Source organism: Scyliorhinus torazame, chromosome 29 (genome assembly GCF_047496885.1).
Source record: "Scyliorhinus torazame isolate Kashiwa2021f chromosome 29, sScyTor2.1, whole genome shotgun sequence".
NCBI classification, from domain to species: Eukaryota; Metazoa; Chordata; class Chondrichthyes; order Carcharhiniformes; family Scyliorhinidae; genus Scyliorhinus; species Scyliorhinus torazame.
This window is the reverse complement of record NC_092735.1, coordinates 1,886,021-1,913,133: the sequence shown is the minus strand read 5'-3', so window position 1 is coordinate 1,913,133 and position 27,113 is coordinate 1,886,021.

Here is a 27,113-nt window from a genome sequence, read left to right as displayed (position 1 = left end):
CTGTGTCCCCGCCGCTCTCCTCGCGCTCTTTCACTTTGTCCCTGCCGCTCTCCTCGCGCTCTTTCACTGTGTCTCCGCCGCTCTCCTCGTGCTCTTTCACTGTGCCCCCGCCGCTCTCCTCACGCTTTTTCACTGTGTCCCGCCGCTCTCCTCGCGCTCTTTCACTGTGCCCCTGCCGCTCTCCTCGCGCTCTTTCACTGTGTCCCCGCCACTCTCCTCGCGCTCTTTCACTGTGCCCCCGCCGCTCTCCTCGCGCTCTTTCACTGTGTCCCCGCCGCTCTCCTCGCACTCTTTCACTGTGTCTCCGCCGCTCTCCTCGCGCTCTTTCACTGTGCCCCCGCCGCTCTCCTCGCGCTCTTTCACTGTGCCCTGCCGCTCGCCTCGCGCTCTTTCACTGTGCCCCCGCCGCTCTCCTCGCGCTCTTTCACTGTGCCCCCGCAGCTTTCCGCGCGCTCTTTCACTTAGTCTCCACCACTCTCCTCGCGCCCTTTCACTGTGTCACCGCCACTCTCCTCACGCTCTTTCGCTGTGTCCCCGCCGCTCTCCTCGCGCTCTTTCACCGTGTCCCCGCCGCTCTCCTCGCGCTCTTTCACTGTGTCTACGCCTCTCTCCTCGCGCTCTTTCACTGTGCCCCTACCGCTCTCCTCGCGCTCTTTCACTGTGCCCCTGCCGCTCTCCTCGCGCTCTTTCCCTGTCTCCCCGCCGTTCTCGTCGCGCTCTTTCACTGTGCCCCCGCTGCTCTCCTCGCGCTATTTCACTGTGTCCCCGCCACTCTCCTTGCGCTCTTTCAATGGGGCCCCGCCACTCTCCTCGCGGTCTTTCGCTGTGTCCCCGCCGCTCTCCTCGCGCTCTTTCACTGTGTCCCTGCCGTACTCCTCACTCTTAAACTGTGCCCCCGCCGCTCAGCTCGCGCTCTTTCACTGTGTCCGTGTCGCACTCTTCGCGCTCTTTCACTGTATCGCGGCCGCACTCCTCGCGCTCTTTCACTGTATCCAAGCCGCTCTCCTCCCGCTCTTTCATTGTGTCCCCGCCACTCAACTCGCACTCTTTCACTGTGTCCCCGCCGCTCTCCTCCCGCTCTTTCACTGTGTCACCACCACTCTCGTCGCGTTCTGTCACTGTGTCCCCACCGCTCTCCTCGCGCTCTTTCACTGTGTCCCCGCTGCTCTCCTCGCGCTCTTTCACTGTGTCCCCGCCGCACTCCTCGGGCTCTTTCATTGTGTCCCCGCCTCTCTTCTCGGGCTCTTTCACTGTGTCCCTGCAGCTCTCCTCACGCTCTTTTACTGTGTCCCCGCCGCTCTCCTCGCGCTCTTTCACTGTGACCCCACCGCTCTCCTCGCGCTCTTTCACTGAGTCCCCGCCACTCTCCTCGCACTCTTTCACTGTGTCCCCGCCGCTCTCCTCGCGCTCTTTCACTGTGTCCCCGCCGCTCTCCTCGCGCTCTTTCACTTTGTCCCTGCCGCTCTCCTCGTGCTCTTTCACTGTGTCTCCGCCGCTCTCCTCGCGCTCTTTCACTGTGTCCCCGCCGTTCTCCTCGCGCTCTTTCATTGTGCCCCCGCCGCTCTCCTCACGCTTTTTCACTGTGTCCCGCCGCTCTCCTTGCCCTCTTTCACTGTGCCCCCGCCGCTCTCCTCGCGCTCTTTCACTGTGTCCCCGCCGCTCTCCTCGCGCTCTTTCACTGTGTCCCCGCCGCTCTCCTCGCGCTCTTTCACTTTGTCCCTGCCGCTCTCCTCGCGCTCTTTCACTGTGTTCCCTATGCTCTCCTCACCCTCTTTCACTGTGTCCCCGCCGATCTCCTCACGGTCTTTCACTGTGTCCCCGTTGCTCTCCTCGCGCTCTTTCACTGTGTCTCCTCCGCTCTCCTCGGTCTCTTTCACTGTATCCAAGCCGCTCTCCTCCCGCTCTTTCATTGTGTCACCACCACTCTCCTCGTGTTCTTTCACTGTGTCCCCGCCGCTCTCCTCGCGCTCTTTCACTGTGTCCCCGCCGCACTCCTCGGGCTCTTTCATTGTGTCCCCGCCTCTCTCCTCGGGCACTTTCACTGTGTCCCTGCCGCTCTCCTCGCGCTCTTTCACTGTGTCCCCGCCGCTCTCCTCGCGCTCTTTCACTTTGTCCCTGCCGTTCTCCTCGCGCTCTTTCACTGTGTCTCCGCCGCTCTCCTCGCGCTCTTTCACTGTGTCCCCGCCGTTCTCCTCGCGCTCTTTCACTGTGCCCCCGCCGCTCTCCTCACGCTTTTTCACTGTGTCCCGCCGCTCTCCTTGCCCTCTTTCACTGTGTCCCCGCCACTCTCCTCGCGCTCTTTCACTGTGTCCCCGCCGCTCTCCTCGTGCTCTTTCACTTTGTCCCTGCCGCTCTCCTCGCGCTCTTTCACTGTGTTCCCTATGCTCTCCTCGCGCTCTTTCTCAGTGTCCCCGCCGCTCTCCTAGCTCTCTTTCACTGTGTCTCCGCCGCTCTCCTTGCCCTCTTTCACTGTGCCCCCGGCGCTCTCCTCGCGCTCTTTCACTGTGTCCCCGCCGCTCTCCTCGCGCTCTTTCACTGTGTCCCCGCCGCTCTCCTCGCGCTCTTTCACTTTGTCCCTGCCGCTCTCCTCGCGCTCTTTCACTGTGTCCCCGCCGCTCTCCTCGCGCTCTTTCACTGTGTCCCCGCCGCTCTCCTCGCGCTCTTTCACTTTGTCCCTGCCGCTCTCCTCGCGCTCTTTCACTGTGTTCCCTATGCTCTCCTCGTCCTCTTTCACTGTGTCTCCGGCGCTCTCCTCACGGTCTTTCACTGTGTCCCCGTTGCTCTCCTCGCCCTCTTTCACTGTGTCTCCTCCGCTCTCCTCGGTCTCTTTCACTGTATCCAAGCCGCTCTCCTCCCGCTCTTTCATTGTGTCCCCTCCGCTCTCCTCGCGCTCTTTCACTGTGTCCCCGCCGCTCTCCTCGCGCTCTTTCACTGTGACCCCACCGCTCTCCTCGCGCTCTTTCACTGAGTCCCCGCCACTCTCCTCGCACTCTTTCACTGTGTCCCCGCCGCTCTCCTCGCGCTCTTTCACTGTGTCCCCGCCGCTCTCCTCGCGCTCTTTCACTTTGTCCCTGCCGCTCTCCTCGCGCTCTTTCACTGTGTCTCCGCCGCTCTCCTCGCGCTCTTTCACTGTGTCCCCGCCGTTCTCCTCGCGCTCTTTCACTGTGCACCCGCCGCTCTCCTCACGCTTTTTCACTGGGTCCCGCCGCTCTCCTTGCCCTCTTTCACTGTGTCCCCGCCGCTCTCCTCGCGCTCTTTCACTGTGTCCCCGCCGCTCTCCTCGCGCTCTTTCACTGAGTCCCCGCCACTCTCCTCGTACTCTTTCACTGTGTCCCCGCCGCTCTCCTCGCGCTCTTTCACTGTGTCCCCGCCGCTCTCCTCGCGCTCTTTCACTTTGTCCCTGCCGCTCTCCTCGTGCTCTTTCACTGTGTCTCCGCCGCTCTCCTCGCGCTCTTTCACTGTGTCCCCGCCGTTCTCCTCGCTCTCTTTCATTGTGCCCCCGCCGCTCTCCTCACGCTTTTTCACTGTGTCCCGCCGCTCTCCTTGCCCTCTTTCACTGTGCCCCCGCCGCTCTCCTCGCGCTCTTTCACTGTGTCCCCGCCGCTCTCCTCGCGCTCTTTCACTGTGTCCCCGCCGCTCTCCTCGCGCTCTTTCACTTTGTCCCTGCCGCTCTCCTCGCGCTCTTTCACTGTGTTCCCTATGCTCTCCTCGCCCTCTTTCACTGTGTCCCCGCCGATCTCCTCACGGTCTTTCACTGTGTCCCCGTTGCTCTCCTCGCGCTCTTTCACTGTGTCTCCTCCGCTCTCCTCGGTCTCTTTCACTGTATCCAAGCCGCTCTCCTCCCGCTCTTTCATTGTGTCACCACCACTCTCCTCGCGTTCTTTCACTGTGTCCCCGCCGCTCTCCTCGCGCTCTTTCACTGTGTCCCCGCCGCACTCCTCGGGCTCTTTCATTGTGTCCCCGCCTCTCTCCTCGGGCACTTTCACTGTGTCCCTGCCGCTCTCCTCGCGCTCTTTCACTGTGTCCCCGCCGCTCTCCTCGCGCTCTTTCACTTTGTCCCTGCCGTTCTCCTCGCGCTCTTTCACTGTGTCTCCGCCGCTCTCCTCGCGCTCTTTCACTGTGTCCCCGCCGTTCTCCTCGCGCTCTTTCACTGTGCCCCCGCCGCTCTCCTCACTCTTTTTCACTGTGTCCCGCCGCTCTCCTTGCCCTCTTTCACTGTGTCCCCGCCGCTCTCCTCGCGCTCTTTCACTGTGTCCCCGCCGCTCTCCTCGCGCTCTTTCACTTTGTCCCTGCCGCTCTCCTCGCGCTCTTTCACTGTGTTCCCTATGCTCTCCTCGCGCTCTTTCTCAGTGTCCCCGCCGCTCTCCTAGCTCTCTTTCACTGTGTCTCCGCCGCCCTCCTTGCCCTCTTTCACTGTGCCCCCGCCGCTCTCCTCGCGCTCTTTCACTGTGTTCCCGCCGCTCTCCTCGCGCTCTTTCACTGTGTCCCCGCCGCTCTCCTCGCGCTCTTTCACGTTGTCCCTGCCGCTCTCCTCGCGCTCTTTCACTGTTTCCCCGCCGCTCTCCTCGCGCTCTTTCACTATGTCCCCGCCGCTCTCCTCGCGCTCTTTCACTGTGTCCCCGCCGCACTCCTCGGGCTCTTTCATTGTGTCCCCGCCTCTCTTCTCGGGCTCTTTCACTGTGTCCCTGCAGCTCTCCTCACGCTCTTTTACTGTGTCCCCTCCGCTCTCCTCGCGCTCTTTCACTGTGTCCCCGCCGCTCTCCTCGCGCTCTTTCACTGTGACCCCACCGCTCTCCTCGCGCTCTTTCACTGAGTCCCCGCCACTCTCCTCGCACTCTTTCACTGTGTCCCCGCCGCTCTCCTCGCGCTCTTTCACTGTGTCCCCGCCGCTCTCCTCGCGCTCTTTCACTTTGTCCCTGCCGCTCTCCTCGTGCTCTTTCACTGTGTCTCCGCCACTCTCCTCGCGCTCTTTCACTGTGTCCCCGCCGTTCTCCTCGCGCTCTTTCATTGTGCCCCCGCCGCTCTCCTCACGCTTTTTCACTGTGTCCCGCCGCTCTCCTTGCCCTCTTTCACTGTGCCCCCGCCGCTCTCCTCGCGCTCTTTCACTGTGTCCCCGCCGCTCTCCTCGCGCTCTTTCACTGTGTCCCCGCCGCTCTCCTCGCGCTCTTTCACTGTGTTCCCTATGCTCTCCTCACCCTCTTTCACTGTGTCCCCGCCGATCTCCTCACGGTCTTTCACTGTGTCCCCGTTGCTCTCCTCGCGCTCTTTCACTGTGTCTCCTCCGCTCTCCTCGGTCTCTTTCACTGTATCCAAGCCGCTCTCCTCCCGCTCTTTCATTGTGTCACCACCACTCTCCTCGTGTTCTTTCACTGTGTCCCCGCCGCTCTCCTCGCGCTCTTTCACTGTGTCCCCGCCGCACTCCTCGGGCTCTTTCATTGTGTCCCCGCCTCTCTCCTCGGGCGCTTTCACTGTGTCCCTGCCGCTCTCCTCGCGCTCTTTCACTGTGTCCCCGCCGCTCTCCTCGCGCTCTTTCACTTTGTCCCTGCCGTTCTCCTCGCGCTCTTTCACTGTGTCTCCGCCGCTCTCCTCGCGCTCTTTCACTGTGTCCCCGCCGTTCTCCTCGCGCTCTTTCACTGTGCCCCCGCCGCTCTCCTCACGCTTTTTCACTGTGTCCCGCCGCTCTCCTTGCCCTCTTTCACTGTGTCCCCGCCACTCTCCTCGCGCTCTTTCACTGTGTCCCCGCCGCTCTCCTCGTGCTCTTTCACTTTGTCCCTGCCGCTCTCCTCGCGCTCTTTCACTGTGTTCCCTATGCTCTCCTCGCGCTCTTTCTCAGTGTCCCCGCCGCTCTCCTAGCTCTCTTTCACTGTGTCTCCGCCGCTCTCCTTGCCCTCTTTCACTGTGCCCCCGGCGCTCTACTCGCGCTCTTTCACTGTGTCCCCGCCGCTCTCCTCGCGCTCTTTCACTGTGTCCCCGCCGCTCTCCTCGCGCTCTTTCACTTTGTCCCTGCCGCTCTCCTCGCGCTCTTTCACTGTGTCCCCGCCGCTCTCCTCGCGCTCTTTCACTGTGTCCCCGCCGCTCTCCTCGTCCTCTTTCACTGTGTCTCCGGCGCTCTCCTCACGGTCTTTCACTGTGTCCCCGTTGCTCTCCTCGCCCTCTTTCACTGTGTCTCCTCCGCTCTCCTCGGTCTCTTTCACTGTATCCAAGCCGCTCTCCTCCCGCTCTTTCATTGTGTCACCACCACTCTCCTCGCGTTCTTTCACTGTGTCCCCGCCGCTCTCCTCGGGCTCTTTCATTGTGTCCCCGCCTCTCTCCTCGGGCTCTTTCACTGTGTCCCTGCCGCTCTCCTCACGCTCTTTCACTGTGTCCCCTCCGCTCTCCTCGCGCTCTTTCACTGTGTCCCCGCCGCTCTCCTCGCGCTCTTTCACTGTGACCCCGCCGCTCTCCTCGCGCTCTTTCACTGAGTCCCCGCCACTCTCCTCGCACTCTTTCACTGTGTCCCCGCCGCTCTCCTCGCGCTCTTTCACTTTGTCCCCGCCGCTCTCCTCGCGCTCTTTCACTTTGTCCCTGCCGCTCTCCTCGCGCTCTTTCACTGTGTCTCCGCCGCTCTCCTCGCGCTCTTTCACTGTGTCCCCGCCGTTCTCCTCGCGCTCTTTCACTGTGCCCCCGCCGCTCTCCTCACGCTTTTTCACTGGGTCCCGCCGCTCTCCTTGCCCTCTTTCACTGTGTCCCCGCCGCTCTCCTCGCGCTCTTTCACTGTGTCCCCGCCGCTCTCCTCGCGCTCTTTCACTGAGTCCCCGCCACTCTCCTCGCACTCTTTCACTGTGTCCCCGCCGCTCTCCTCGCGCTCTTTCACTGTGTCCCCGCCGCTCTCCTCGCGCTCTTTCACTTTGTCCCTGCCGCTCTCCTCGTGCTCTTTCACTGTGTCTCCGCCGCTCTCCTCGCGCTCTTTCACTGTGTCCCCGCCGTTCTCCTCGCGCTCTTTCATTGTGCCCCCGCCGCTCTCCTCACGCTTTTTCACTGTGTCCCGCCGCTCTCCTTGCCCTCTTTCACTGTGCCCCCGCCGCTCTCCTCGCGCTCTTTCACTGTGTCCCCGCCGCTCTCCTCGCGCTCTTTCACTGTGTCCCCGCCGCTCTCCTCGCGCTCTTTCACTTTGTCCCTGCCGCTCTCCTCGCGCTCTTTCACTGTGTTCCCTATGCTCTCCTCGCCCTCTTTCACTGTGTCCCCGCCGATCTCCTCACGGTCTTTCACTGTGTCCCCGTTGCTCTCCTCGCGCTCTTTCACTGTGTCTCCTCCGCTCTCCTCGGTCTCTTTCACTGTATCCAAGCCGCTCTCCTCCCGCTCTTTCATTGTGTCACCACCACTCTCCTCGCGTTCTTTCACTGTGTCCCCGCCGCTCTCCTCGCGCTCTTTCACTGTGTCCCCGCCGCACTCCTCGGGCTCTTTCATTGTGTCCCCGCCTCTCTCCTCGGGCACTTTCACTGTGTCCCTGCCGCTCTCCTCGCGCTCTTTCACTGTGTCCCCGCCGCTCTCCTCGCGCTCTTTCACTTTGTCCCTGCCGTTCTCCTCGCGCTCTTTCACTGTGTCTCCGCCGCTCTCCTCGCGCTCTTTCACTGTGTCCCCGCCGTTCTCCTCGCGCTCTTTCACTGTGCCCCCGCCGCTCTCCTCACTCTTTTTCACTGTGTCCCGCCGCTCTCCTTGCCCTCTTTCACTGTGTCCCCGCCGCTCTCCTCGCGCTCTTTCACTGTGTCCCCGCCGCTCTCCTCGCGCTCTTTCACTTTGTCCCTGCCGCTCTCCTCGCGCTCTTTCACTGTGTTCCCTATGCTCTCCTCGCGCTCTTTCTCAGTGTCCCCGCCGCTCTCCTAGCTCTCTTTCACTGTGTCTCCGCCGCCCTCCTTGCCCTCTTTCACTGTGCCCCCGCCGCTCTCCTCGCGCTCTTTCACTGTGTCCCCGCCGCTCTCCTCGCGCTCTTTCACTGTGTCCCCGCCGCTCTCCTCGCGCTCTTTCACTTTGTCCCTGCCGCTCTCCTCGCGCTCTTTCACTGTGTCCCCGCCGCTCTCCTCGCGCTCTTTCACTATGTCCCCGCCGCTCTCCTCGCGCTCTTTCACTTTGTCCCTGCCGCTCTCCTCGCGCTCTTTCACTGTGTTCCCTATGCTCTCCTCGTCCTCTTTCACTGTGTCTCCGGCGCTCTCCTCACGGTCTTTCACTGTGTCCCCGTTGCTCTCCTCGCCCTCTTTCACTGTGTCTCCTCCGCTCTCCTCGGTCTCTTTCACTGTATCCAAGCCGCTCTCCTCCCGCTCTTTCATTGTGTCACCACCACTCTCCTCGCGTTCTTTCACTGTGTCCCCGCCGCTCTCCTCGGGCTCTTTCATTGTGTCCCCGCCTCTCTCCTCGGGCTCTTTCACTGTGTCCCTGCTGCTCTCCTCACGCTCTTTCACTGTGTCCCCTCCGCTCTCCTCGCGCTCTTTCACTGTGTCCCCGCCGCTCTCCTCGCGCTCTTTCACTGTGACCCCACCGCTCTCCTCGCGCTCTTTCACTGAGTCCCCGCCACCCTCCTCGCACTCTTTGACTGTGTCCCCGCCGCTCTCCTTGCGCTCTTTCACTGTGTCCCCGCCGCTCTCCTCGCGCTCTTTCACTTTGTCCCTGCCGCTCTCCTCGCGCTCTTTCACTGTGTCTCCGCCGCTCTCCTCGCGCTCTTTCACTGTGTCCCCGCCGTTCTCCTCGCGCTCTTTCACTGTGCCCCCGCCGCTCTCCTCACGCTTTTTCACTGTGTCCCGCCGCTCTCCTTGCCCTGTTTCACTGTGTCCCCGCCGCTCTCCTCGCGCTCTTTCACTGTGTCCCCGCCGCTCTCCTCGCGCTCTTTCACTTTGTCCCTGCCGCTCTCCTCGCGTTCTTTCACTGTGTTCCCTATGCTCTCCTCGCGCTCTTTCTCAGTGTCCCCGCCGCTCTCCTAGCTCTCTTTCACTCATGTCTCCGCCGCTCTCCTCGCGCTCTTTCACTGTGTCCCTGCCGTTCTCCTCACGGTCTTTCACTGTGTCCCCGTTGCTCCCCTCGCGCTCTTTCACTGTGTCTCCTCCGCTCTCCTCGGTCTCTTTCACTGTATCCAAGGCCCTCTCCTCGGGCTCTTTCATTGTGTCCCCGCCTCGCTCCTCGGGCTCTTTCACTGTGTCCCTGCCGCTCTCCTCACGCTCTTTCACTGTGTCCCTGCCGCTCTCCTCACGCTCTTTCACTGTGTCCCCTCCGCTCTCCTCGCGCTCTTTCACTGTATCCCCTCCGCTCTCCTTGCGCTCTTTCACTGTGTCCCCGCCGCTCTCCTCGCGCTCATTCACTGTGTCCCCAACGCTCTCCTCGCGCTCTTTCACTGAGTCCCCGTCCCTCTCCTCGCACTCTTTCACTCTGTCCCCGCCTCTCTCCCCGCGCTCTCTCACTGTGTCCCCGCCGCTCTCCTCGCGCTCTTTCACTTTGTCCCTGTCGCTCTCCTCGCGCTCTTTCACTGTGTCTCCGCCGCTCTCCTCGCGCTCTTTCACTGTGTCCCCGCCGTTCTCCTCGCGCTCTTTCACTGTGCCTCCGCCGCTCTCCTCAGGCTTTTTCAATGTGTCTCGCCGCTCTCCTCGCGCTCTTTCACTGTGCCACCGCCGCTCTCCTCGTGCTCTTTCACTGTGTCCCCGCCGCTCTCCTCGCGCTCTTTCACTGTGCCCCCGCCGCTCTCCTCGTGCTCTTTCACTGTGTCCCCGCCGCTCTCCTCGCACTCTTTCACTGTGTCTCCGCCGCTCTCCTCGCGCTCTTTCACTGTGCCCCCGCCGCTCTCCTCGCGCTCTTTCACTGTGCCCTGCCGCTCTCCTCGCGCTCTTTCACTGTGCCCCCGCCGCTCTCCTCGTGCTCTTTCACTGTGTCCCCGCCGCTCTCCTCGCGCTCTTTCACTTTGTCCCTGTCGCTCTCCTCGCGCTCTTTCACTGTGTCTCCGCCGCTCTCCTCGCGCTCTTTCACTGTGTCCCCGCCGTTCTCCTCGCGCTCTTTCACTGTGCCCCCGCCGCTCTCCTCAGGCTTTTTCAATGTGTCTCGCTGCTCTCCTCGCGCTCTTTCACTGTGCCACCGCCGCTCTCCTCGTGCTCTTTCACTGTGTCCCCGCCGCTCTCCTCGCGCTCTTTCACTGTGCCCCCGCCGCTCTCCTCGTGCTCTTTCACTGTGTCCCCGCCGCTCTCCTCGCACTCTTTCACTGTGTCTCCGCCGCTCTCCTCGCGCTCTTTCACTGTGCCCCCGCCGCTCTCCTCGCGCTCTTTCACTGTGCCCTGCCGCTCTCCTCGCGCTCTTTCACTGTGCCCCCGCCGCTCTCCTCGCGCTCTTTCACTGTGCCCCCGCCGCTCTCCTCGTGCTCTTTCATTGTGTCCCCGCCGCTCTCCTTGCGCTCTTTCACTGTGCCCCCGCCGCTCTCCTTGCGCTCTTTCACTGTGCCCCCGCCGCTCTCCTCGTGCTCTTTCACTGTGTCCCCGCCGCTCTCCTTGCGCTCTTTCACTGTGTCCCCGCCGCTCTCCTCGCGCTCTTTCACTGTGCCCCCGCCGCTGTCCTCGCGCTCTTTCACTGTGTCCCCGCCTCTCTCCTTGCGCTCTTTAACTGATTCTCCACCGCTATCCTCGGTCTCTTTCACTGTGTCCCCGCTGCTCTCCTCGCGCTATTTCACTGAGTCCCCGCCGCTCTCCTCGGGCTCTTTCACTGTGGTCCCGCAGCTCTCCTCACCCTCTTTCACTGTGTCCCCGCCGCTCCCCTCGTGCTCTTTCACTGATTCTCCGCCGCTCTCCTCGCGCTCTTTCCCTGAGTCTCCGCCGCACTCCTCGCGCTCTTTCCCTGAGTCTCCTCCGTTCTCCTCGGTCTCTTTCACTGAGTCTCCTCCGCTCTCCTCGCGCTCTTTCACTGAGTCTCCTCCGCTCTCCTCGGTCTCTTTCACTGTGTCCCCGCCGCTCTCCTCGGTCTCTTTCACTGTGTCCCCGCCGCTCTCCTCGGTCTCTTTCACTGTGTCCCCGCCGCTCTCCGGCGCCGCCGACCTGGGCCCTCACCCCCGCCCCGCGCCCCACGCCTGACCCGCCGGCGCCGCCGACCTGAGCCCTCACCCCCGTCCCGCGCCCCACGCCTGACCCGCCAGCGCAACTTATCTGGACCCCGATCACCTCCGTCCCCGGCGAGGGAGCTCCTCGCGGTCCCAGCGCTCGCAGTACTGACCCGCCGGCCTGGGCCCCGACCACCGCTGTCCCCGGCGAGGGAGCTCCGCGCGGTCCTAGCGCCCGCGGCCCGGGCGCTCGCAATGCAGGAACTCCGCGCGGTCCTAGCGCCCCCCAGACCCCCCAGCACTCAATGTGCGACCCGCAGACGCCGCCATTTTGGGTCCCGGCCACCACGAGGGGAGGAGGGGCCCCGCCATCTTGGACCGCCCCCGACCTGTACGACGCATGGGGGCGGCCATTTTGTCCACCCCCGACGCCATCTTGGACGGCAACAACGGACCCCACCCCACTACTACAACCACGGCTCGCTTCGGTTACACTCGATCAGGCTCGGCCCCGGACTCTCCAGACGACGACGACAACGGTCCTAATTAACGGCCACGAGACGCCATGCCTAGTCGACTCCGGGAGCACGGAAAGCTTTATACATCCCGACACGGTAAGACGCTGTTCCTTAACTACCTTCCCCAGCGCACAAAAGATTTACCTAGCTGCAGGATCCCACTCCGTACAGATCCAGGGATTCTGCATAGTTACCCTAACGGTGCAGGGGAGGGAGTTCAAAAACTACAAACTTAACGTCCTTCCCCAACTCTGTGCCCCCACCTTGCTGGGCTTAGATTTTCAATGTAACCTACAGAGCCTTACGTTTAAATTCGGCGGCCCCATACCCCCACTCACTATCTGCGGCCTCGCCACCCTCAAGGTGCAACCCCCGTCCTTGTTTGCGAACCTCACCCCGGATTGCAAACCCGTCGCCACTAGGAGCAGACGGTACAGCGCCCAGGACCGGACCTTCATTCGGTCCGAAGTCCAGCGGCTACTAAAGGAGGGCATAATCCAGGCCAGCAATAGTCCCTGGAGAGCGCAGGTGGTAGTAGTGAAGACAGGGGAGAAACAAAGGATGGTCATTGACTATAGCCAGACCATCAACAGGTACACACAACTCGACGCATACCCTCTCCCCCGCATATCCGACATGGTCAATCGGATTGCCCAGTATAAAGTCTTCTCCACCGTGGACCTCAAGTCCGCCTACCATCAGCTCCCCATCCGCCCAAGTGACCGCAAGTACACAGCCTTCGAGGCAGACGGGCGATTATACCATTTCCTACGGGTCCCTTTTGGCGTCACAAACGGCGTCTCGGTCTTCCAACGGGAAATGGACCGAATGGTTGATCAACATGGGTTGCGGGCCACGTTCCCGTACCTCGACAATGTAACCATCTGCGGCCACGATCAGCAGGACCACGACGCCAACCTCCAAAAATTCCTCCAGACCGCTAAAGCCTTGAACCTCACGTACAACGAGGACAAGTGCGTTTTTAGCACCGATCGGCTAGCCATTCTGGGCTACATAGTGCGCAATGGGATAATAGGCCCCGACCCCGAACGTATGCGCGCACTCATGGAATTTCCCCTCCCGCACTGCCCAAAAGCCCTGAAACACTGCTTGGGGTTCTTTTCATACTACGCCCAGTGGGTCCCCCAGTACGCAGACAAGGCCCGCCCCCTAATACAGACCACGACCTTCCCTCTGCCGACAGAGGCTTGCCAGGCCTTCAGCCGCATCAAAGCGGATATCGCAAAGGCCACGATGCGCACCATCGACGAGTCCCTCCCCTTCCAGGTCGAGAGCGACGCCTCCGACGTAGCTCTAGCGGCCACCCTTAACCAAGCGGGCAGACCCGTGGCCTTCTTCTCCCGAACCCTCCACGCCTCAGAAATCCGCCACTCCTCAGTGGAAAAGGAAGCCCAAGCCATAGTGGAAGCTGTGCGACATTGGAGGCATTACCTGGCCGGCAGGAGATTCACTCTCCTCACTGACCAACGGTCGGTAGCCTTCATGTTCGATAATGCACAGCGGGGCAAGATCAAGAACGACAAGATCTTGCGGTGGAGGATCGAACTCTCCACCTTCAACTATGAGATCTTGTACCGGCCCGGAAAGCTGAACGAGCCGTCCGATGCCCTATCCCGCGGGACATGTGCCAACGCACAAATTGACCGCCTCCAAGCCCTCCACGAGGACCTCTGCCACCCGGGGGTCACTCGGTTTTACCACTTCATCAAGTCCCGCAACCTCCCATACTCCTTAGAGGAGGTCCGTACAGTCACAAGAGACTGCCACATTTGCGCAGAGTGCAAACTGCACTTTTTCAGGCCAGATGGAGCGCACCTGATTAAGGCTTCCCGCCCCTTCGAACGCCTCAGTCTCGATTTCAAAGGGCCCCTCCCCTCCACCGACCGCAACGCGTATTTCCTTAATGTAGTGGACGAATACTCCCGCTTCCCTTTTGCCATTCCCTGCTCTGACATGACCGCGGCCACAGTCATTAAAGCCCTGAACAGCATCTTCACACTGTTCGGTTACCCCGCATACGTCCACAGCGACAGGGGGTCCTCTTTCATGAGTGACGAGCTGCGCCAGTTCCTGCTCAGCAAGGGTATAGCTTCAAGCAGGACGACCAGCTACAACCCCCGGGGGAACGGGCAAGTAGAAAGGGAGAACGGCACGGTCTGGAAGGCCGTCCTACTGGCCCTACGGTCCAGGGACCTCCCAGTTTCCCGGTGGCAGGAGGTCCTCCCGGACGCTCTCCATTCCATCCGGTCGTTATTATGTACGAGCACTAATCAAACGCCTCACGAGCGTCTCCTTGTCTTCCCTAGGAGGTCCTCCTCTGGAACGTCGCTGCCGACCTGGCTGGCGGCCCCAGGACCCATCCTGCTCCGAAAGCATGTGCGGGCACATAAGGCGGACCCGTTGGTCGAAAGGGTTCACCTCCTCCACGCAAACCCCCAGTACGCCTACGTGGAGTACCCCGACGGCCGACAGGACACGGTCTCCCTGCGGGATCTGGCGCCCGCCGGCACCACGCACACCCCCCCGACACCATCAACCCAACCGCCCCCCTTCCTGCCACCGCCGCACCCCGCGACCGCCCCCTTCCCAGGAGGATCGGTCCCCCTCCCCTTTGCACCGACAGCTGAAACCGTACGGCTCCTGGAAGCGACAACACTGGTACAAGCACCACCACCACCGCCGGGGCCGAGGCGATCGACACGGACGACCAGACCGCCCGACCGACTCGTGGCGTCGATGTAAAACAAAGATGGACTGTCCAATGAACATTTTGTTTTTCCTATATCCTCTGTAAATAGTTGTAACAGGACGATACTGTCCAATACTGTACTACCATGTAACTGTTCTATCCTCCCAGGACCAGCCCTGTAAACCCTTACCACCATACGAAGCATCACCCCGCCGGGTTCATTTTTGACAAGTGGTGAATGTGGTAGTATGTATTGGGGGTCATGTGGGACTGGAAGCCCTAATGTCATTGGCTGACAGATCCCGGGTCCTGGTTGGCCGTTGACCTCAAGCTCCGCCCTGAAGGCGGAGTATAAGAAGCCGGTGCCTTCCCCCACAGGCCAGTTTACTATCGAGCTGCGGGGGAACAGACACGCTTAATAAAGCATCATCGACTTCACTCTATTCGTCTCACGGAGTCTTTGTGCGCCACAGTCCCCACCGCTCTCCTCGCGCTCTTTCACTGTGTCCCCGCCACTCTCCTCGCGCTCTTTTCCTGTGTCTCCGCCGCTCTCCTCGCGCTCTTTCACTGTGTCCCCGCCGCTCGCTTCGCGCTCTTTCACTGTGTCCCCGCCTCTCTCCTCGCGCTGTTTCACTGTGTCCCCACCGCTCTCCTCGCGCTCTTTCACTGCGGCCACGCCCCTCTCCTCGTGCTCTTTCACTGAGTCTCCGCAGCTCTCCTCGCACTCTTTCACTGTGTCCCCGCCGCTCTCCTTGCGGTCTTTCACTCTACCCCCGCCGCTCTCCTCGCGCTCTTTCACTGTGTCCCCGCCACTATCTTAGCGCTCTTTCACTGTGTCCCCGCCGCTCTCCTCGTGCTCTTTCACTGTGTCTCCGCTGCTCTCCTCGCGCTCTTTCACTGTGTCTCCACCGCTCCCCTCGCTCTCTTTCACTATGTCCCCGCCGCTCTCCTCGCACTCTTTCACTGTGTCCCCGCCGCTCTCCTCGTGCTCTTTCACTGTGTCCCCGCCGCTCTCCTCCCGCTCTTTTACTGTGTCCCCGCCGCTCAGCTCGCGCTCTTTCACTGTGTCCCCGCCACTCTCCTCGTGCTCTTTCACTGTGTCCCCGCCGCTCCCCTCGCGCTCTTTCACTGTGTCCCCGCCACTCTCCTCGCGCTCTTTCACTGTGTCCCCGCCGCTCTCCTCCCGCTCTTTTACTGTGTCCCCGCCGCTGCCCACGCGCTCTTTCACTGTGTCCCCGCCACTCTCCTCGCGCTCTTTCACTGTGTCCCCGCCGCTCCCCTCACGCTCTTTCACTGTGTCCCCGCCACTCTCCTCGCGCTCTTTCACTTTGCCCCGCCGCTCTCCTCTTTGAGTGGGCCAATCCTTTCTCTAGTTACCCTCTTGCTCCTTATATGCGAATATAAGTCTTTGGGATTTTCCTTAACCCTGTTAGCCAAAGATATTTCATGACCCCTGTTAGCCCTCTTTATTGCGCGTTTGAGATTTGTCCTACTTTCCCGATATTCCTCCAAAGCTTTATCAGATTTAAGTCGCCTAGATCTTATGTATGCTTCCATTTTCATCTTAGATAGTCTCACAATTCCACCCGTCATCCATGGTTCCCTAATCTTGCCATTTCTATCCCTCATTTTCACAGGGACATGTCTGTCCTGCACTCTAATCAACCTTTCCTTAAAAGACTCCCACATTTCAAATGTGGATTTACCCTTAAAGAGCTGCTCCCAATCCACATTCCCTAGCTCCTGCCGAATTTTGTTATACTTTGCCTTTCCCCAATTTAGCACTCTTCCTTTAGGACCACTCTCGTCTTTGTCCATGAGTATTCCAAATCTTACGGAATTGTGATCGCTATTCCCAAAGTAATCACCGGCTGAAACTTCAACCACCTGGCCGGGATCATTCCCCAATACCAGGTCCAGTATGGCCCCTTCCCGAGTTGGACTATTTACAGACTGCTCTAAAAAACTCTCCTGGATGCTCCTTACAAATTCTGCTCCATCTACGCCTCCAACACTACATGAGTCCCATTCAATGTTGGGGAAGTTAAAATCTCCCATCACGACCACCCTATTGCTCCTACATTTTTTGATAATCTGTCGACACATTTGTACCTCCACTTCACGCTCGCTTTTGGTAGGCCTGTAGTAAAGTCCCAACAATGTTACTGCCCCCTTCCTATTTCTTGGCTCTCCCCATATTGCTTCAGTGCTCGAATCCTCCATCGTGCCCTCCTTAATCACAGCTGTGATATCATCTCTGACCAGTAATGCAACTCCTCCACCCCTTTTAACTCCCTCTCTATCCCTCCTGAAGCATCCATACCCTGGGATATTTAGTTGCCAGTCTTGCCCTTCCCTCAACCAAGTCCCCGTAATACCAATAACATCATATTCCCAGGTACTAATCCAAGCCCTAAGCTCATCTGCCTTACCTGCTACACTTCTCGCATTGAAACAAATGCACCTCAGACCACCTGTCCCTTTGCGTTCTTCATATCTTCTCCTGTCTACTCTTCCCCTTAGTCACATTGAGTTTATTAGCTAGTACCTTACTGGCTGTAGTTGCTGCCTCTTTACTGACCTCTAACTTCTTAATCTGGTTCCCATCCCCCTGCCACATTAGTTTAAAACCTCCCCAACAGTGTTAGCAAAAGCACCCCCTAGGACATTGGTTCCAGTCCTGCCCAGGTGTAGACCATCCGATTTGTAATGGTCCCACCGCCCCCAGAACCGGTTCCAATGTCCCAAAAATCTGAACCCCCTCCCTCCTGCACCATCTCTCAAGCCACGTATTCATTCTGACTATTCTTGAATTTCTACTCTGACTGTCTCGTGGCACTAGTAGCAATCCTGAGATTACTGAAAATAGCCTTTGGATTTCGGCGGCAGCGGTGCGTAGGGCCCTTCTTGGAGGTGAGTAGTGTATTTAAAAAGCCTTACCTTTACAGGAGCAGCCCTTTGGATTTCGGCGGCAGCGGTGCGCAGGGGCCTTCTGGGAGGTGAGTAGTGAATTTAAAACCCTTGCCTGGTCCCGTGTCTGTTCTTCTTTTCTGTTTTATTTGTTTTTATATAAGGCGGGAACCGGAAGTTCTACCTCTGGCAAGTCCCCCCCCCCCCCCCCCCCCCCAACCAATAAATTCTGGTGGAGAGGAAACCCGAGACACCCACCCGCCCTCCTCCTCTAACCTAATAATAAGACCCATTGGTGTAAGGTAAGTGCCATATTATATTATTATATTATTAGCATTGTGCAGGTCAAGGTTCGGAGGTGGAGGAGCAGTCTTTGTCAGCGAGAGAACCTGAGAACATCTAAGACACTCAGAAGGTAAGAAGGTAAGTAAGTGATTTTTACTTTTATACCTTTTTTCAAATTGTGTGTGTCGGGGGAAAACTGAAGTGACATCACAGAAAAGCTGTGACCTGAGTGGCTGGTTGGGATTCTAACCTAAATTTAAAAAAAATTTGAGTATTTGGGAACTAATTAAACATAATAACTTAATTATAATTTAGAGGATATCTAAGCCAGAGATCGGAGAGTATTATAGTTAGCTATCGCATTTCTATTAGAAATCTAGTGCTCGGAAACAGATAGTTGACAGTAACTTTGCAATTTTAAAAAAAAGTATTTAAAAAAAAAAGACAAATTTTAATTAATTGACGCAATGTCAGTTAGAGGGGTGCTGTGCTCTGACTGTGAGATGTGGCAGGTCCGGGAGGCTTCCAGCGTCCCGGATGGCTTTATCTGCAGAAAGTGCACCCAACTGCAGCTCCTCACAGACCGCATGGTTCGGTTGGAGCAGCAATTGGATGCACTTAGGAGCATGCAGGTGGTGGAAAGCGTCATAGATCGCAGTTATGTAAATGTGGTCACACACAAGGTGCAGGCAGAGAAATGGGTGACCACCAGAAAGGGCAGGCAGTCAGTGCAGGAATCCCCTGTGGTTGTCCCCTTCTCGAACAGATATACCCCTTTGGATACTGTCGGGGGGGATAGCCTATCAGGGGAAAACAGCAGCAGCCAGAGCAGTGGCACCACGGCTGGCTCTGATGTTCAGAAGGGAGGGTCAAAGCGCAGAAGAGTAATAGTAATAGGGGACTCTATAGTCAGGGGCACAGATAGGCGCTTCTGTGGACGTGAAAGAGACTCCAGGATGGTATGTTGCCTCCCTGGTGCCAGGATGTCTCCGAACGGGTAGAGGGAATCCTGAAGGGGGAGGGCAAACAGGCAGAGGTCGTTGTACATATTGGTACTAACGACATAGGCAGGAAGCGGCATGAGGTCCTGCAGCAGGAGTTCAGGGAGCTAGGCAGAAAGTTAAAAGACAGGACCTCGAGGGTTGTAATCTCAGGATTACTCCCTGTGCCACGTGCCAGTGAGGCTAGAAATAGGAAGATAGAGCAGACAAACACGTGGCTAAACAGCTGGTGTAGGAGGGAGGGTTTCCGTTATCTGGACCACTGGGAGCTCTTCCGGGGCAGGTGTGACCTGTATAAGATGGACGGGTTGCATCTAAACCGGAGAGGCATAAATATCCTGGCCGCGAGGTTTGCTAGTGTCACACGGGAGGGTTTAAACTAGTATGGCAGGGGGGTGGGCATGGGAGCAATAGGTCAGAAGGTGAGGGCATTGAGGGAGAACTAGGGAATAGGGACAGTGTGGCTCTGAGGCAGAGCAGACGGGTAAAAGTTGCTGAACACAGCGGGTCTGGTGGCCTGAAGTGCATATGTTTTAATGCAAGGAGCATTACGGGTAAGGCAGATGAACTTAGAGCTTGGATTACTACTTGGAACTATGATGTTGTTGCCATTACCTGGTTGAGGGAAGGGCAGGATTGGCAGCTAAACGTTCCAGGATTTAGATGTTTCAGGCGGGATAGAGGGGGATGTAAAAGGGGAGGCGGAGTTGCGCTACTTGTTCGGGAGAATATCACAGCTATACTGCGAGAGGACACCTCAGAGGGCAGTGAGGCTATATGGGTAGAGATCAGGAATAAGAAGGGTGCAGTCACAATGTTGGGGGTATACTACAGGCCTCCCAACAGCCAGCGGGAGATAGAGGAGCAGATAGGTAGACAGATTTTGGAAAAGAGTAAAATCAACAGGGTTGTGGTGATGGGAGACTTCAACTTCCCCAATATTGACTGGGACTCACTTAGTGCCAGGGGCTTAGACGGGGCGGAGTTTGTAAGGAGCATCCAGGAGGGCTTCTTAAAACAATATGTAAACAGTCCAACTAGGGAAGGGGCGGTACTGGACCTGGTATTGGGGAATGAGCCCGGCCAGGTGGTAGATGTTTCAGTAGGGGAGCATTTCGGTAACAGTGACCACAATTCAGTAAGTTTTAAAGTACTGGTGGACAAGGATAAGAGTGGTCCGAGGATGAATGTGCTAAATTGGGGGAAGGCTAATTATAACAATATTATAGGAACATTTATATTATATTATATTATAGGAACAACATTATAGGAAGGACGTGGAGGCTTTGGAGCGGGTGCAGAGGAGATTTACCAGGATGTTGCCTGGTATGGAGGGAAAATCTTATGAGGAAAGGCTGATGGACTTGAGGTTGTTTTCGTTGGAGAGAAGAAGGTTAAGAGGAGACTTAATAGAGGCATACAAAATGATCAGGGGGTTGGATAGGGTGGACAGTGAGAGCCTTCTCCCGCGGATGGATATGGCTGGCACGAGGGGACATAACTTTAAACTGAGGGGTAATAGATATAGGACAGAGGTCAGAGGTAGGTTCTTTACGCAAAGAGTAGTTTGGCCGTGGAATGCCCTACCTGCTACAGTGGTGAACTCGCCAACATTGAGGGCATTTAAAAGTTTATTGGATAAACATATGGATGATAATGGCATAGTGTAGGTTGGATGGCTTTTGTTTCGGTGCAACATCGTGGGCCGAAGGGCCTGTACTGCGCTGTATTGTTCTATGAATTGGCCAATGATAAATTGCCCTTAATGTCCAAATTGCCCTTGGTGTTGGGTGAAGGTGTTGAGTTTGGGTAGGGTGCTCTTTCCAAGAGCCGGTGCAGACTCAAAGGGCCGAATGGCCTCCTTCTGCACTGTAAATTCAATGATAATCTATGATTAATCTAGGACAAAGGTTCGGCACAACATCGTGGGCCGAAGGGCCTGTTCTGTGCTGTATTTTCTATGTTCTATGTTCTATGTTCTATTAGGCGGGAACTGAAGAACATAGATTGGGGGCGGATGTTTGAGGGCAAATCAACATCTGACATGTGGGAGGCTTTCAAGTGTCAGTTGAAAGGAATACAGGACAGGCATGTTCCTGTGAGGAAGAAAGATAAATACGGCAATTTTCGGGAACCTTGGATGACGAGTGATATTGTAGGCCTCGTCAAAAAGAAAAAGGAGGCATATGTCAGGGCTAAAAGGCTGGGAACAGACGAAGCCTGCGTGGAATATAAGGAGGAATATAAGTAGGAAGGAACTTAAGCAAGGAGTCAGGAGGGCTAGAAGGGGTCATGAAAAGTCATTGGCAAATAGGGTTAAGGAAAATCCCAAGGCTTTATACACGTACATAAAAAGCAAGAGGTTAGCCAGGGAAAGGGTTGGCCCACTGAAGGATAGGCAAGGGAATCTATGTGTGGAGCCAGAGGAAATGGGCGAGGTACTAAATGAATACTTTGCATCAGTATTCACCAAAGAGAAGGAATTGGTAGATGTTGAGTCTGGAGAAGGGGGTGTAGATAGCCTGGGTCACATTGTGATCCAAAAAGGCGAGGTGTTGGGTGTCTTAAAAAATATTAAGGTAGATAAGTCCCCAGGGCCTGATGGGATCTACCCCAGAATACTGAAGGAGGCTGGAGAGGAAATTGCTGAGGCCTTGACAGAAATCTTTGGATCCTCGCTGTCTTCAGGGGATGTCCCGGAGGACTGGAGAATAGCCAATGTTGTTCCTCTGTTTAAGAAGGGTAGCAAGGATAATCCCGGGAACTACAGGCCGGTGAGCCTTACTTCAGTGGTAGGGAAATTACTGGAGAGAATTCTTCGAGACAGGATCTACTCCCATTTGGAAGCAAATGGACGTATTAGTGAGAGGCAGCACGGTTTTGTGAAGGGGAGGTCGTGTCTCACTAACTTGATAGAGTTTTTCGAGGAGGTCACTAAGATGATTGATGCAGGTAGGGCAGTAGATGTTGTCTATATGGACTTCAGTAAGGCCTTTGACAAGGTCCCTCATGGTAGACTAGTACAAAAGGTGAAGTCACACGGGATCAGGGGTGAACTGGCAAGGTGGATACAGAACTGGCTAGGCCATAGAAGGCAGAGGGTAGCAATGGAGGGATGCTTTTCTAATTGGAGGGCTGTGACCAGTGGTGTTCCACAGGGATCAGTGCTGGGACCTTTGCTCTTTGTAGTATATATAAATGATTTGGAGGAAAATGTAACTGGTCTGATTAGTAAGTTTGCAGACGACACAAAGGTTGGTGGAATTGCGGATAGCGATGAGGACTGTCTGAGGATACAGCAGGATTTAGATTGTCTAGAGACTTGGGCGGAGAGATGGCAGATGGAGTTTAATCTGGACAAATGTGAGGTAATGCATTTTGGAAGGGCTAATGCAGGTAGGGAATATACAGTGAATGGTAGAACCCTCAAGAGTATTGAAAGTCAAAGAGATTTAGGAGTACAGGTCCACAGGTCATTGAAAGGGGCAACACAGGTGGAGAAGGTAGTCAAGAAGGCATACGGCATGCTTGCCTTCATTGGCCGGGGCATTGAGTATAAGAATTGGCAAGTCATGTTGCAGCTGTATAGAACCTTAGTTAGTCCACACTTGGAGTATAGTGTTCAATTCTGGTCGCCACACTACCAGAAGGATGTGGAGGCTTTAGAGAGGGTGCAGAAGAGATTTACCAGAATGTTGCCTGGTATGGAGGGCATAAGCTATGAGGAGCGATTGAATAAACTCGGTTTGTTCTCACTGGAACGAAGGAGGTTGAGGGGCGACCTGATAGAGGTATACAAAATTATGAGGGGCATAGACAGAGTGGATAGTCAGAGGCTTTTCCCCAGGGTAGAGGGGTCAATTACTAGGGGGCATAGGTTTAAGGTGAGAGGGGCAAGGTTTAGAGTAGATGTACGAGGCAAGTTTTTTACGCAGAGGGTAGTGGGTGCCTGGAACTCGCTACCGGAGGAGGTGGTGGAAGCAGGGACGATAGGGACATTTAAGGGGCATCTTGACAAATATATGAATAGGATGGGAATAGAAGGATACGGACCCAGGAAGTGTAGATGATTGTAGTTTAGTCGGGCAGTATGGTCGGCACGGGCTTGGAGGGCCGAAGGGCCTGTTCCTGTGCTGTACATTTCTTTGTTCTTTGTTCTTTGTACTACCTTTGAGGTCCTACTTTTTAACTTATCTCCTAACTCCCTAAATTCCGATTGTAGGACCTCATCCCGTTTTTTACCTATATCGTTGGTGCCTATATGCACCACGACAACTGGCTGTTCACCCTCCCCCTTCAGTATGTCCTGCAGCCGATCTGAGACATTCCTGACCCGTGCACCCGGGAGGCAACATACCATTCGGGAGTCTCGTTTTCGACCACAGAAACGCTTGTCTACTCCCCTTACGATTGAATCCCCTATGACTATAGCCCTGCCAGTCTTTTTCCCACCGTTCTGTGCAGCAGAGCCAGCCACGGTGCCATGAGCCTGGCTACTACTGCCTTCCCCTGGTGAGTCATCTCCCCCAACAGTATCCAAAACGGTATTTTGGAGGGAAAAAAAAATGAAAAATGAAATGAAAATGAAAATCGCTTATTGTCACAAGTAGGCTTCAAATGAAGTTACTGTGAAAAGCCCCTAGTCGCCACATTCCGGCGCCTGTTCGGGGAGGCTATTACGGGAATCGAACCATGCTGCTGGCCTGCCTTGGTCTGCTTTCAAAGCCAGCGATTTAGCCCTGTGCTAAACAGCCCCTTGATGAGATGACCGCAGGGGACACCTGCACTGCCTTCCTGCTCTTTCTCTGTCCTTTGGTCACCCATTCCCTGTCTCCCTCACCAATCCTAATCTGCGATGTGACCAACTCACTGAGCGTGCTATCCACGACCTCCTCATTGGGGTGATTGGCGTTTATTGAGGTGATTGGGGTTTATTGGGGTGATTGGTTTTTATTGGGGTGATTGGTTTTTATTGGGGTGATTGGGGTTTATAAGAACATAAGAACTTAAGAACTAGGAGCAGGAGTCGGCCATCTGGCCCCTCGAGCCTGCTCCACCATTCAATGAGATCATGGCTGATCTTTTGTGGACTCAGCTCCACTTTCCGGCCCGAACACCATAACCCTTAATCCCTTTATTCTTCAAAAAACTATCTATCTTTATCTTAAAAACATTTAATGAAGGAGCCTCAACTGCTTCACTGGGCAAGGAATTCCATAGATTCACAACCCTTTGGGTGAAGAAGTTCCTCCTAAACTCAGTCCTAAATCTACTTCCCCTTATTTTGAGGCTATGCCCCCTAGTTCTGCTTTCACCCGCCAGTGGAAACAACCTACCCACATCTATCCTATCTATTCCCTTCATAATCTTATATGTTTCTATAAGATTCCCCCTCATCCTTCTAAATTCCAACAAGTACAGTCCCAGTCTACTCAACCTCTCCTCGTAATCCAACCCCTTCAAAGAACAAAGAACAAAGAAATGTACAGCACAGGAACAGGCCCTTCGGCCCTCCAAGCCCGTGCCGACCATACTGCCCGACTAAACTACAATCTTCTACACTTCCTGGGTCCGTATCCTTCTATTCCCATCCTATTCATATATTTGTCAAGATGCCCCTTAAATGTCCCTATCGTCCCTGCCTCCACTACCTCCTCCGGTAGTGAGTTCCAGGCACCCACTACCCTCTGCGTAAAAAACTTGCCTCGTACATCTACTCTAAACTTTGCCCCTCTCACCTTAAACCTATGCCCCCTAGTAATTGACCCCTCTACCCTGGGGAAAAGCCTCTGACTATCCACTCTGTCTATGCCCCTCATAATTTTGTATACCTCTATCAGGTCGCCCCTCAACCTCCTTCGTTCCAGTGAGAACAAACCGAGTTTATTCAATCGCTCCTCATAGCTTATGCCCTCCATACCAGGCAACATTCTGGTAAATCTCTTCTGCACCCTCTCTAAAGCCTCCACATCCTTCTGGTAGTGTGGCGACCAGAATTGAACACTATACTCCAAGTGTGGCCTAACTAAGGTTCTATACAGCTGCAACATGACTTGCCAATTCTTATACTCAATGCCCCGGCCAATGAAGGCAAGCATGCCGTATGCCTTCTTGACTACCTTCTCCACCTGTGTAGCCCCTTTCAGTGATCTGTGGACCTGTAGCTCTGGGATTAACCTAGTGAATCTCCTCTGCACACCCTCCAGTGCCAGTACGTCCTTTCTCAAGTAAGGAGACCAAAACTGAACACAATACTCCAGGTGTGGCCTCACTAACACCTTATACAATTGCAGCATAAACTCCCTAGTCTTAAACTCCATCCCTCTAGCAATGAAGGACAAAATTCCATTTGCCTTCTTAATCACCTGTTGCACCTGAAAACCAACTTTTTGCGACTCATGCACTAGCACACCCAGGTCTCTCTGCACAGCAGCATGTTTTAATATTTTATCATTTAAATAATAATCCCTTTTGCTGTTATTCCTACCAAAATGGATAACCTCACATTTGTCAACATTGTATTCCATCTGCCAGACCCTAGCCCATTCACTTAGCCTATCCAAATCCCTCTGCAGACTTCCAGTATCCTCTGCACTTTTTGCTTTACCACTTATCTTAGTGTCGTCTGCAAACTTGGACACATTGCCCTTGGTCCTCAACTCGAAATCATCTATGTAAATTGTGAACAATTGTGGGCCCAATGCTGATCCCTGAGGAACACCACTAGCTACTGATTGCCAACCAGAGAAACACCCATTAATCCCCACTCTTTGCTTTCTATTAATTAACCAATCCTCTATCCATGCTACTACTTTCCCCTTAATGCCATGCATCTTTATCTTATGCAGCAACCTTTTGTGTGGCACCTTGTCAAAGGCTTTCTGGAAATACAGATATACCACATCCATTGGCTCCCAGTTATCTACCACACTGGTAATGTCCTCAAAAAATTCCACTAAATTAGTTAGGCACGACCTGCCCTTTATGAACCCATGCTGCGTCTGCCCAATGGGACAATTTCCATCCAGATGCCTCGCTATTTCTTCCTTGATGATAGATTCCAGCATCTTCCCTACTACCGAAGCTAAGCTCACTGGCCTATAATTACCCGCTTTCTGCCTACCTCCTTTTTTAAACAATGGTGTCACGTTTGCTAATTTCCAATCCACCGGGACCACCCCAGAGTCTAGTGAATTTTGGTAAATTATCACTAGTGCATTTGCAATTTCACTAGCCATCTCTTTTAGCATTCTGGGATGCATTCCATCAGGGTCAGGAGACCTGTCTACCTTTAGCCCCATTAGCTTGCCCATCACTACCTCCTTGGTGATATCAATCCTCTCAAGGTCCTCACCTGTCATAGCCTCATTTCCCTGTCATAGCCTCATTTCCATCAGTCACTGGCATGTTATTTATGTCTTCCACTGTGAAGACCGACCCAAAAAAACTGTTCAGTTCCTCAGCCATTTCCTCATCTCCCATTATTAAATCTCCCTTCTCATCCTCTAAAGGACCAATATTTACCTTAGCCACTCTTTTACGTTTTATATATTTGTAGAAACTTTTACTATCTGTTTTTATATTCTGAGCAAGTTTACTCTCATAATCTATCTTACTCTTCTTTATAGCTTTTTTTAGTAGCTTTCTGTTGCCCCCTAAAGATTTCCCAGTCCTCTAGTCTCCCACTGATCTTTGCTACTTTGTATGTTTTTTCCTTCAATTTGATACTCTCCCTTATTTCCTGAGATATCCACGGTCGATTTTCCCTCTTTTTACCGTCCTTCCTTTTTGTTGGTATAAACCTTTGCTGAGCACTGTGAAAAATCGCTTGGAAGGTTTTCCACTGTTCCTCAACTGTTTCACCATCAAGTCTTTGCCCCAAGTCTACCTTAGCTAGTTTTTCTCTCATCCCATTGTAATCTCCTTTGTTTAAGCACAAAACACTGGTTTTTGATTTTACCTTCTCACCCTCCATCTGTATTTTAAATTCCACCATATTGTGATCGCTCCTTCCGAGAGGATCTCTAACCATGAGATCCTGAATCAATCCTGTCTCATTACACAGGACCAGATCTAGGACTGCTTGTTCCCTTGTAGGTTCCATTACATACTGTTCTAGGAAACTATCGCGGATACATTCTATAAACTCCTCCTCAAGGCTGCCTTGACCGACCTGGTTAAAAAAATCGACATGTAGTTTAAAATCCCCCATGATAACTGCTGTACCATTTCTACATGCATCAGTTATTTCTTTGTTTATTGCCTGCCCCACCATAATGTTACTATTTGGTGGCCTATAGATTACTCCTATCAGTGACTTTTTCGCCTTACTATTCCTGATTTCCACCCAAATGGATTCAACCTTGTCCTCCATAGCACCAATGTCATCCCTTACTATTGCCCGGATGCCACACTTTTTTGGGGGATTGGGGTTTATTGGGGTGATTGGGGTTTATTGGGGGTGATTGGGGTTTATTGGGGGGTTGGGGTTTATTGGGGTGATTGGGGTTTATTGGGGTGATTGGGGTTTATTGGAGTGATTGGGGTTTATTGGGGTGATTGGGGTTTATTGGGGTGATTGGGGTTTATTGGGGTGATTGGTGTTTATTGGGGTGATTGGTGTTTATTGGGGTGATTGGGGTTTATTGGGA